Below are 13221 nucleotides of genomic sequence, written 5' to 3' on the forward strand. Positions count from 1 at the left end.
ATATTACTGATGGATAGCGATTACTCTGTCACCGGTACTTACTGGAGAAAAACATTCTATCTTGGTTTTCCTTGCACTTCCAGGTATATGATAGTATCTAACAAACGCAGATTTTAATTCTTTATACCAACCCTCCTCTGATACTTTAGAACTCCAGTGAGTGCTCCACTCTTAAAAAAATATAACTAATTGCAACAAAAAATTATTTTTGACTGTGCTCAAAAAATCAGGAAGCCTCTGATCTTTAAGTGTAATGTACTAAATTTAGGACTCGCTGCCATTTATTCAATCTCAGAGTCTGTTTCATCAATATGTAGTGTAATAATATGTTAGTGTGACTGATAATTATATAATCTTTTTATTTAGTAAAGCTATATTGAAATAGGCTAACCCTGCCTGGCTGAAATAAGCTAAACCAGATTTTTCATTAATTAATTTTTTTTTTTGTGGTTTTATATGCACACTGACCTATTATGCTTTTTAAAAAACAGGACCTTTTTAAAATTTCTTTTAAAATTAATTCGGACCGTATGAAATTGAAATCAACATAAGCTAAACTACCTTTGTAGGAAAATATAACATTTTCAAGGCCTTTCAATATTCCTTTCTGTAATGTTGACACTCGTAGAAAAAAAATAGGAAGAGAAAAATGCCTCTCTGGTGGCTCCTTTTGCTCACGCCTTCTTTTGTACTGTGCTTACTGAGTCTTTTGTCATCTTTTTTGTTTGGAATGAAAATGGTAAGGTTTTTGGTAACTTCTGAAATGTAAAGATTTCACCTTTCCTGACTTATCTGTTCTGGGCATTCATGATGCCAAGGTTTGATACCTTTAGGAGTGCTATCTAATAAATTATCAAGATTTAACAATTAAATCCATTCAGCTCAAACTAGAAGAAGGTTTGATGTTAATTTCTGGTAATCACAGTAAAGAAAAGTCAAAAAAAATTAGTTGTATTTTAAACACATGAGATGCAGTCTTACAGAGCAAAGCAAAACAAGGCCTCCTAAAATTTCAGTCTTACCTTCCTTTGGGATTCAACCATCACTTGGTAGTAATCAAACTGAAGTCAACTTCGAAGTGTAGCCATAAAAGTTACCACTTGCACCAATTGTTTGACAACATTTATTTACTTCTGCATTTCAGGTGTCTGTTGGCCACTCATGAATGGATTGGAGCTAATGCCAAGAATAGGCAAAGCCTTGACTGCATAGGAGAAAAACATAAATTTAATACATTGAGCACATTCTAAACCAGATCATTTTCATCATTTTAGCCTAATTTCCTTCAGACTCAGATCCTTAGTATAAATCTTGTATGCTATACAATCATCTCTTACTTACAGGTTCCTTTCACTGTATATAGATGTGTATACTCAGAGAAATGTACATTTCTGTAGGAAGCTGTCTGTCTTCTCTCCCACCCATCTTTATTATTATTCCCAAGCTCCTTTTGATTGTGTTGCAGCCTTTTCTGTTTGAAGTCCTGAAGTATGCAAAAATTCTGTTTCCTTTTCTTCCTGTTACCCATTTTATGTTGACAGTAGGAAAGCAATTATATGCCTCTAATGTTAACCTTACATATCCAGTAACAATTATTCCATTGTTTTGGTCAAAGCCGCTTTACAGCCTTTTGGACTGATAAGAGTTTTCCCGCCTTCCTGCTGGCAGACCTCAGTTAGCATGCAGTGGCACTTCCAGACCAAAAGTTGCACAGAAGGTGGATCAAGGGTTTAGATTGTGGAAGAGGAGAGGTACTGCAGCCTGGGAACATTTCTGTCCTGTAGCTACGCTGGGTAAAATTTAAATTTCAGCAAGCATGTATTTCCAAAGTAAATGTGCTTGTGATTCTGTGAATCCCATGATGTATGCATCTCTCTTCTCCTTGTGACAAAATTAAGCCACGCGGTCCTGTTGCCTCGAGTCTCACAGGGCTTTGTTCTCTCTTCATTAGCATCTCTGGAAATTGCTGAGAGCAGGTTTGATCACTGTCACTTTACCCTTTTCCTGCATGTTAAAAAAAAACCTACAGAAGTCTTTACGTGAACAATAAATGTCCTAGTTCATATATTGATTTTGCATTACTTTATTTACCTTAATAAAGGAAGCTGGGCTGGCTTCCAGAGTCTTCATGCTTCATCAAATCCATCTCTGTTTTGTTTTCTTTTTAACGAAGAAGACTTTATTTACTTACAGCTTGTGGACAGTTGGATCTGTCCTCCTTGGCCTAATCCTCACTGCGCTGCTCTCTGTGGGTGTCTTTTACCCAGGGTGGGCTGTGTTGTCTTTATCCCCTCACCGTGGTTGAGCCCTGTCTCTAGTAACACTTGCTCTTTGGAATGCAGAGGTTTGGGACAGGGTGCAGGCAGGGCCCGGGCTGGTATGGCCAGGCTCCTGTGAGACAGAAGGGCATCAAGGTTTCTGCATCTGTCCCTGACCGTACATCTTCTGCGTGCTTCTGCATCTCTGACTGCAGGCAGGTGGGATGGCAGTTGTAGAGTTTGTGGAGGATTTCAGCCCTGGAAAGCCACGGCTTCAAGTGGTTTTCTGCGGGGACACCTCTCTCCTGTCAGTAAGGGAGATTTTCCATGGTGCTGACCTGCTGTGGCCCTTTGTGATGGGCTTCCTGGTGCGGTGCTTTGAGATTTTCCCTCTTCTCACTCCTTCTCTAAGCAAACAGGAACAGTAGGTCAGCTTGAACAGAGAGCTGTAAAACAAGTCTGGCAAGTGGAGACTCTAGAGACATCCGTCTTCAGTCTGTGCTGCGCTTGGTATGGACGAGGAGTATCTTTGGAGGTATCCTGTAGTCTGCATCTTTTCACACTGGATTCAGGTTAGTTTTCTGATGAAAGCAACTGAAGTTCTGAGGCGGTTTGCTTTCGTGTGTACACTCTAGGCATGTAATGAATGGATGGATGAAGAGACTGTCCGTCTCCCACATCCTCCCAGTCCAATCCAAAGAAGTTTTGTGATGAGGTACAGTGAGGCAGCGCTGTGATGTGGATGTATAATACTAATATGCTTCTGTAGTGAAAGTGTTAGATGGAGCTTGGTTAATCCTCAGCCTGGGTAATCCACTAAAAATAGTGAAGAGGAGTCTAGAGGAAGAGCACTTGTGGTGCATCTTCCATGTCAGCCGAGGGGATGGAGATGTGGTGCTTCTTTTCCTGGAATTGTATGAGTATTTCTGTTGGATATTGGGGTTTCTTGTGTGGGAAGAGGGTGTTAACTTACAGGTGGGATAGCAAAATGCGTGGATGCAGGAAACATCAGACTGAATACATAAATATAGCAGACATACTTAAGTACGGAAAGCTTCAACATAGCCAAAGCCTGCCTGGAGCCTGCGTAAACACTGAGATTTCTGGTCAGTGTTAAAGCCTGCCACTACAACTTTATTACTGTTGGTCCCCATGCTAGATAGGTCCAGGCATGTAAGGCTGTGTTTACTGTTGCTGCATTCACACTTTCATTTGCTGGCTGGATAAATGTGTTGAAAAGGGATTTATTTGAGATTTGGAGTTTCCATGCTTGAGACTTCCATTACTTGCCCTGCTGGCAGTGCCCTGGTACTTTTTCCAGCAGAAAGCTGGAGAAGAGAGTTGGGTGTGAATCCATAGAAGAGGTGATAAACTGCACCAAAAATACTAAAACTATGAGTTGGCAGTGTAATATAACTAGTTCCAGATAGTGTTATGAATATCTGAGTGAAGAACGGTTTTGCTTTGCCTTGTTAAAGCCTGACATGAGTGAAAACATGCTCAGGGCTTGAGCCTATAGCCTAGATATACTGTATCAGACACTGGGTATATCGGCAGTCTGTAAATATGGAGGGTGGGGACATGAGGGGAGAACACTATAATTAAGAGATAATTACAAGAACAATGGTATTACTGGAGGAAAATATATTTGTAAAGTCATCTTGTGCCACCTGTTGCATTTATGGAACAAAGTTCAGTTAATACGAAAGTTCTTACCTTCTCAGGGTAGTTTGTTCTGAGTAGAGGAGGGGAAAAGTGGACATTTTTTTTCCCTGACAATGAATCAGAGAGGAATTTCTGTAGCAGAAATGAAGAGCTATTATTTTTTCTCAGAATGGTGTTCGTGGCTGGATTTTGTGGCGCAGGGTAAGTTGGCTTAACTTTATAATAACTGCCAGATCTGGTGAATGTAAACAGACTGTGCAGTCTGCTAAGTCAGGGGTGGGTAAGGTGTGTGGCTTGGGTCTGTGTTCTTGGAAGCGTTTTGAACTCCTTGTTTTATATGTGCCAAAAAAGCATGTGTTTCAGGAGTCTTACTACTATAAATTTTGCTATCTATCTCATCGATTCTTTAAAATACACTCTGTTCACAGAACGCACATTGTTGGAAGAGTCTGACTGGTGGGTGGTAGTGTTTAGGTTTTATTTTAAGACCTCTTTTCTGAAGGAAGTAAAATATTAGATATTTTAGGATCTAAATTGCCATATAAGGTTTTTATAGAACTTACTTTCCTCTCAAATGGCATCCCCACTGCCAACTTGCTACCATTTAATATCTGTGATGTGTTTAAATTAAATGATTTATTGGGCCCAGCCAAGTTACTCAGTGAAGAGTGAGCACATAAACAAAAACAGTCACAGCTGTCAGAAAAGTTCCAAAACAGTAAGTCCATCAAGAATGAGTTGCTTCTTCCCTCAGAAATTAGTTTCAGAGCATCATCACACAGTTTCATAGGGCAGTTTCTGCTGCTGGAATGCGTTCAGTGTACGTTTTCTTATAAAGAGGTTATTACTGTTCAGAGATACCAATTCACCAACACCTGGCAAATGTTTTTCTTCCTTCACTTAGGTGTCTGTGTTGACGTCCTGTAAAACTTAAGGACCCTAGCCTCCTTTGTAAACTGCTTTTTTCTGAAGTTTGTAATTTAGCTTTTTTTTTTTTTTCAATTTTAAAATCTTTATTCTTTGTGTTAAAAAGTAAAAGTGAGGGAAACGCATGAGTGGAGGGGTGTATTTTACAATCACGTTAAGATGCATGCTGTGATAGAAAGTAGAAATATCTAAAATAGATGATGTTATCAGCAGATTTTGGAGCGGTCCCACTCCAGATCCCTGAAATTGCTTATTATTTCCCATTTCTTGTACTAAAAAGTGATTTGAATTCCTTTTTAAACAACATAAAATTATAATATTCTAAATTACAATGTAATAAAAGTGACTATTTTAAAACTTTTAGTCCTTTATTCAATCTGGGGGAAGAATGTTATTTCTCCAGCTGTGTGCATAATAACACAGGAATATGTAGGCTCTGGGGTACTGATGTACAGGCCACCACTTTTATTCCTCTGGATAATGATTCCTCCAAGAAAACAAGGCCTTTTAAGAATCTTTCCAAGTAGAGAGACACACACACAGAGAATTAAGGGCAATACAAGACCTTGCCTCTAGGCTCCTGTTCCAATAGATCCACTGACTCTGAACTCCTTGAGCCCGCTCTCTTGCCCCTCGCATCTCCCCAACCTCTGTCTATGATTTTTCTCTTTATCCCTGTTTGCTAAGATTTAAGCTGTCAATGAGTCTAGTTACAAGGAACAGACCTTTTCTAAGGGTGGTTGTTGTGTGACGTTAGTGGTTACACATGTGAATAGAGAAAAAAATGTCAAAAATAGTTGTGTTATTTCAATACCTGTAAAATGAATTCTCAGAAAACAAAATCTGACTGTGCCTGTGACTCTTGAAATGGGGAAAAAATGTCTTCCTGACCATAAGTGATATTTTAAAAGCCCATTTAATTAGAGGCACTAGCATATATGGTACTAATGCCATAATATGCAGTGAGTTAGTAGGAATTTGTATTTTTCCTGCTTTCATGGCTACTGAAGAATATATGCCTTTGTGAGGAAAGGAGATTGGAAAAAATAATCCAATAGTGAAAAAAAGAACCGACACTTTCCCTGATGAATAAGCAGAGATACTTTGTTTCAGTAATTTAGAGTAAAACTGAATTGCTGTTCTTATAGCATGCATTTGCTTTTCCATACGGAGAACTGTCAACAAGAAGGTATTTACTCTCTGGGCAGAACCAGTCCCGGAGACAGAATGTAACTTTATTTACTCCCTTTATCTTCTTCATTGTTCTTTCAAGACATTTCCAATCTCATGTGTTGTTGCAATCTGTTTAGCTATACTGAAGTCATGCTTAATAAGATGGCCTGCACTACTTCCTTGTAGTGTTTAACAAAATGCCACGTGATCTTCAAATTAACCTCAAAGGTTAAGCTAACCTGAAAAGGTTGAACATACATGGCCTCATGGTAAAGCACGCTAAGTTAAAAGGATCAAAGTTTATTGTAAGTTTCCCAGCACTTCCTGATTGAAGCTAGCTGTTCTATTTATTTATTTATTTTATCTTATTTCAGAGCCACTGCATCTTTTTCCAAAGCAGGAAGCGAAGATAAACGCAACTGTTACGTGTTTCATTTCTTGCTCTGTGATTTAAAAAAAAAAACAAAACCAAAGAGATTCTATTTTAGTCAGCGTTTAATCCAACTTCACACACCAGTACTGTTTCTTGCACTTTGACTCGAGTGTGGCATGAAGCCTTCCTCAATCTTGTTGGTCAGTGCTTTTTCTGAAAATAATGGACAAGACCTGCTGATAGTCTTAATTTTCACATTTACTTACTCTTTTTTAATATCTGTCATCAGTCTTTGGTGTCACTGACAGTCAGTTTGTCAACTTGCACACAATTTGGGATGAGGGACTGGGCTGTTGAATAGGTTCATTCTTTCCTTTTGGAGTCAGGCTAAAGAACTAACTGGAGGACCCTGTGGGGATCTTCTGTAGGGGCTGCTGCTTCTTATCCCCAGGTGAAAAAAATGTGAGATCAGCATGCAGTGAGTCTCATCTTCACCGAATTATTTTAATCAGACTTACATTTATTTCTTATTTCAAAGTTTCTAGTCAATTTTGGAACTTTTGTAAAGAGACCACGAAAAAGTGAGTCCAGGGAGCAAGTTAGAAGAGGATGTTGAAGGACACAGTGGGAGTAGCTTGCACTTGTCTTTTAGTAAGTAGTTTTGTACGCTCAGCAAACATGTAGCAGTTGGTGGGGCAGTTGGGAGAGAATGACCACATAATTTCAGATGTGAGTGGTTAGTCAAGAGTGTACTTTTAAAGTGACTAGTACAATTCCGGTGCTTATTTATCTTAGAGTTGTCCTGGATTATGAGAACTCATGTGATTTGTGAATTACCTACAGTAACCTTAATCTGTATGGGGCTGTATTCTGAAAGTCATTAGGAGTTTAAGATGGACAGTCTTAACATTGTTGCTTAGTTGCATTAGTGATGAGTAATTCCCCGAGCGAGTCCATCTTTTGATTTACTTCTCTGAGAAATCACTTTAGAAGTCTCCACAGTATGTGACATATAGTTTGTATGAATATATGTCAGAGGGTTAATTGAAGAACTTGTTTCTATGTGTCCTTTGGGTTTTGGGGAAGGAGCTACTTGCTTTTCAGGCTTTTATTTGAAGGAAAGATGCAATCTATATTTCCCTCCTTTTCTTCTTCTAGTGAGAGTCATAAGCTTTCATGAAACACAAGCAAGTTGTTCCATGCAGCGAGTCTGCAGAGCAGAATTACTCTTTAATTTCTAAGCCTTCGTGATTCAAAATAAGCATTTTCTCTGTTTTAGCCAAACATTTATTAATTCTCACCGTCTTTGGTGTATTCAAAAGGTGTATATGAGAAAATGGGTAGGGATCAGTAGGTCAGTTGTTTTTAAAGAGAGCTAGCATGTGAAACAAAGAATTCAAGATACTGCCTCTATCCTTTTACATTAGAGAAGCTTTACCTTAGTGCATGCCATAGATCAGTTTCTGAAACAGAAACTCAAAACATGTCCTTCTTGGGAGCCCAAAACTGCACAGCTCTCCTTCAGCTCACTTTCAAACTCTCTAACCACAAAAACCTCTAGGACTCCAGTAGTGTGTTCCGACATTTTAACTGGACTGTGCATCTGGGACACAGATAATGTTTTGATATCTGTCTCTGTATCATCTACCATGGTGGCTCTCAAAGATTGTTTAAAGACCTCAGGTGGTGTCTACTACCTTCTTCAGTGTAAACTTTTCCCCTTTTAGTTGATAACGTTTGACCTTCGTTCCTTCTCTGTTTTTTTCTGACTTCCAGCTATTGAAAATTATGTTATTTGTCTGCAAGGTAGGTCGTAATAATAATTTTTGCAGATGTTGTCATGTGAATTTCAGGAGTTATTTTAGGGATAGATTCCTTCAAGAAAAAAAATCAACCTAATGAGTTTTTTGAATGTTTTCCTGTGTAATAAGAAGTTATTTCAAAGTTGAGAAGCAAAATTCTCCGATGTCAGTAACATTAAGCAAAGCATGCTTTTCTTACAGAAATATGTGATTTTTTTCCTTGAATCAGATAGGATGTGACAGTCTCCAGATGCACATGCTGAATAATGATAGAGTGCTAACTTAATATTTCATGAAGAGATACCTCCTATGACCAAATGAAGTATATATATTGCTTGTGATGAAATCTTGTAATGTTTTGCAGATGAAACAGTTTGTAGACACAACAGAATGCCCTATGGCAGAAAAGGCATCAGAGAAATAAAATATGGATTTAGTCATATTTTAACTCAAGCAGCAAGACAAAATTGTGTATTTAAGATAGCCCGAGGGGAGATTGCTATTTTTTTTCTGAGTATGACTGCAACTTTTAAGATTTACTTTGTCAAAGGGACTAATATTTTTTGCGGTATGAGAGAGGAGCTGCTTTGGCGCAGGTGACTGGCTGTACAGTGCTACTTAAGCAGCATAAGAGCCACAGAGGCTCCAAGTCCCAGAATGATGTAAAGGGAAGTTGGGCGAATCAGCCAAAAAGTGGGACCCTCGGAGTCCTCGCTTGGTCCTTTGGGTCCCTAGGTATCACAGCTTTGTGAGTACAGTTTTCACAATGCCCCAAAATATCCCTCTGGGAATGCCAGATTTGCCGCCCTAAACTGCAATGGCATCCTTAAGCGAGGAGATGCTCTGCTTGTCCTGTGAGGCATCCTGGTCTGGTTAGCACGCTCCGAGTGCGAGTGATGTGCACCCGCAGTTGAGTACGAAACCAGCTTGTGCTCCCATTTTCACTGCAAGCATTAGAGGAGGTTTGATAGTACCCACCTTATTATTAGAGCTTTAAAACTTAAGTCCTAGTGGTCCCTAACAAAGCCTGTTTCCTTGCCAAAAGAGGGACTTGGGGTTTTGGCCCAGCTCTTGGAATTTCTTTCTCTATTAAACTGTCTAAATACAGATCAGACTGTATGCAGAGAACTTCAGCTGTGTTGGAAGAATTTCTAATGAACCTTCAGGTTTTGAAGTGTTAGGAGATTGTTTTGAGGATCATCCCCGTGGACTCAGGTGTTAGCTTTCTCCCTGAAGGTGCCCAAGCCACCGTTTGGCAGTGAATCTGGTTTACTGCCTAAATAACTGAAATTTGTCTGGGGGTTTGAGGATAAAGCTCTTACAGCCACAAGAGTTAGGGATCCTCCACCCAGTATTTTCCATTCTGGCATGCTTCCAGTAGAAAAAAAGAAAAAAGGTATTCCCAAGCCCATCTTATCAGAGGAGTTTTCATCCGTTTGCCCAGTTTCAGGTCACCTCAGTTTAGTCCCCTTCCATGTTACAAAGTAACCCGGCATATTTTTCAGGAACAGGGAGTCATAAACAGAGTCATAACAACTGTTTTCCACATTAGATTGCTTCCTTCTCTCAATTACAAAAGCCTATTATTATTATTGTTTGCATTTAAACAATGAGAATGCTCTGTCCCCTCTCCCCCTGTCCCAGCACACGCCAACCTCGAACCCGTGCGCTCCACAGGATTTTTACGGATGCTCTGCAACACAGTCGTGGTAGTGCACTGCCGCCCCGAAGTCTCCTCTCCAAACAATGGGCTTGTTCACTCTTGAGTAGTTTAAATTTTTTAAAACAATTTCCTCTCTGTGACCATGTTTATTTTAGAAAGGAAGAAACACAGGTGGCTGTTGGTACCTGCAAACAGCATCCGTGCTTCAGAGATGAAAGGCATGTTTTAGAGCACTATACCAACAGTTAAGCAAGCGAGGGGAGGCAGCGTGGTATGAAACAATAATATAAGAACAGAGAAAATGTGATAAAGTAGGCTTTGGGTTACAGTTTGCCAAATTGTGGAGCACACCAGAAGGATACTGATTAGCTCCCAATCTCTGCTGTTGCATGGGAGGCAGTAACTTCAGTGGAAGGGCTGCTAGATGGGAGCAGGCTCACGTGAGATCTGTGTCTCAGCGTTGAGGTTACTGGTTTGTAGCACCGCACTTGATCTGAAGACCTGCTTGCAAAAGCAGTATTTGCACAAGCTCTTGGTCAGCTAACTGCTGGTGGCTGCACCTGTGAATCTTTAAATGCCTGCGAATCTGCCCCAGCTGGGCTGGCTGAAGCTCAATACCTGTCAGCTGCCAGGAGGTGCCAGACGGATGCATGCTGCTTTTTTGGGCAAGCTGATGATAGAGCTGCAAGTCTTTTCCTTCCACTCAGGTACAGCGAGAGCTTCTTCCTTATTGCCTGAAGAAGAAAACATGAAATAAGCTCAGTGGAGTCATGAGGTTTTGTTGTTGGTTTGTGGAGACTAATATACTTCTGTGCTTTTACTCATTTGTAGCTGAGCTGCTGTTTCCTTCACTAGCTAATAAACCAGGGAGATTAAAAAGAAGATACGGATTGCTTTTTTTTCCTGCTCTAAGGAATTATATGCAACTAACAGTAGGGACTTGGATACATCTTATATGTAAGCTGCATCAAATTTGTTCATAGTGTAGGAAAAGAAATTCTAATGACGAAAAAACCCTGAAAGCTGTTAGAAAACACTTCCAGCATACTGTCTGTGTAGTATCTTTGGTTCTTTGCTGATTCCTTGAATTGACTGGGTATCTGTATTCGTTATCCTCAGTATTATGTGTTTGGTGTCCTGAAAAGGTGTATATGTGTCTTTGGTATTGGCTAAACTGCTGTAGCGTGGAGATCAAAACAGCAGCAGTCACAGGGTGTTCTGTGTTTGAGTAAGGGGAGAGGGAGGCTTTTGAATAAGGGCATAAAATATGTCCTGTTAAAAAGACACTGTTAAATACTTCAAAGATTGGCTGCAGGATGAGGCTTTAATTGAAAAAGTCTTATTTGCTGCCACCATAGTGCAGGGAACTACAAAGAGCGCCCTCACCCTTGATCCACTTGCCCTGTGCTTCTCTCTTAATGAAACTACAAGGGTAAGGGCTAAGTTAAAATTATGTTCAACTAATCGGGTTACGTGCTTGGTAAGACAGAAGCTGGGGGAAACTAAATGCATTTTTTGCAAAGGCAGCAAGAGGAAGAGCAGAAAGAATGGGTGGGGGTCATGTCTGGGGGGTCTCTCCCTCCTCTGAGATTCGTGGGCATTAGTTCAGCTGCTGCGTGTGTCAGAGCAAGTGGAATTTGCTCTTTGGCCTTCATTCCATCCTTCTTTACATCTTTGTGCTTCTTACAGAAAAGAGAAGAAATACGAAACTGTTTCAAAAGAATTTTGGGGTTGAGGTGTTACCCCAGAGCTACAAAAGCAGGGGGGCTTGGCAAGTTTTGCCTTCTGTTAATTGCAAAGTCCTAATCGGTGGAAATTAGGAGGTGGATGTGATGGGCTGCCAAGTTTTTATAGGCCTTTCCTCCTTGTTAGCTAAAGGTTTGCATAATTACATCTCTTGCCTGGCTGGTGCCTCTATTTTTATTACTGCACATCTCAAAGTAGTGTGAAGGTTTTTGAGGTCTGCTGAAAAATCCTGCCTTCTGAAGTTAGAGGCTGATGCGAATAAACTGCCCCTGGCAGAGGAGTGGTTTTGTTGTTTGAATCCACAACCCTGCCTGAGCTGTCACACCTAGGCGAAAAGTAAATACAGTAATAGGGCAAGTAGCAATATTTAATGTGGAAAATGAAGGTAATGTTGCTGTTAAAAAGCTTGGCCTCCATAAGGCTATCCTGAGTGGGTCAGGAAGCATCCTAGGAAACTGGAAAAGAAGGAAAATGTCTGTTGCTTTAGGCAGATTGAAATCTCAGGGACTGGCTGCTTTTTCAATCAGGTAAGGGTATAGGTTTCCTGTTTGCTTCCTGGAGACTGGAAACGGGACGCAGTTACAGCTGCCATGTATCTTCACTGCAGTTGTTTATGGATGTTACAACAGCTCTTTGCAGGGTTAGATTTTTTTTTTTTTTTAAGAAGTGTTTTATTAAAGGGATCACTGCCTTTTTTTTAATGATCCACTAATGTTTTCTTAAAAATCCTGAGTCTACAAAGTAAAAAGGTCAGGTGTGATTGTATGTCTCCACAGAGAGCAGGGTGAGCTTTCTCTTTTCTCCATTGATTAAATTTCACCAAGAATATTGCACTACTAAGCACAAGGGTTAAGGTATTTTGTTCTCTTGTTGCAGTGAGATTTTCTTTCTTGGAAGGAAGTGAATTTCTGTCCGGAAGGAGTTCTCCAGGTTGGCTCTTCAGGTCACCTCTTCAGAAAAAGCTAGTCTAAATGTGTTTCTGCTCTTTTTGATTGGTGAAAAATGAGCTTTGGTTACTCTTTGCTGATGTTAAGTCTTCTCTTTTCTTGAGGGAACTCTGAAGCTTGTTGAAGCCCTGGAGGGTGAAAGGGTTGGCAATGGGAGAAATTGAAATACTATTTTGGGAACCTGTAAGGGGAGAGAGAATGGTAAGCTTTGGGGATTGCTCAAAGTGTTTGCTTGTATTTTTTCACACTTTTTCCATAAGTAGGGACTTGGTAAGTTGCTCGGCCACAGGCAGCTTGCTGCAGCATGCATACTTTGGCCACAGAAATTCCAAATCATGAGTCAAAATCAAAACTGGCTTGAAAAGTAAGAAGTTGTTAAGAAGACGGTGGCATTTTTATTCTATCTATTTTGTGGGTTTGACCATTTTCAAGTGTAATCTCACAATAAAGTGGGTCAGATTTATGCAGGGTAAGACTTAAGTTTGATGGACAATTCTGAAGGATTTTTCCTGTACTCACCAACCTAAAATGGCATCTAAGTGAAACGATCTAATAGACAAATTTTTTCATTTTATTTGAAGCTGTGAATTATCCTCCAGCACTGAAATATCCTAACAAACTTGTCCAAAACCACCTGAACTTATTTTAGAGCTTTGATGGAATGAGT

The 13221-nt window shown here is 40.0% G+C and overlaps 1 protein-coding gene across 11 annotated transcripts in view; it reads left to right on the forward strand.

Annotated features, from left to right (window-relative positions):
• The window catches only part of MCF2L (MCF.2 cell line derived transforming sequence like), a 179070-nt gene that overhangs the window by 65652 nt on the left and 100197 nt on the right, over positions 1-13221 (forward strand). The gene's annotated exons all lie outside the window — the stretch shown is intronic.

The sequence above is a fragment of the Chroicocephalus ridibundus genome, chromosome 1 (genome assembly GCF_963924245.1).
Source record: "Chroicocephalus ridibundus chromosome 1, bChrRid1.1, whole genome shotgun sequence".
Classification (NCBI taxonomy): Eukaryota; Metazoa; Chordata; class Aves; order Charadriiformes; family Laridae; genus Chroicocephalus; species Chroicocephalus ridibundus.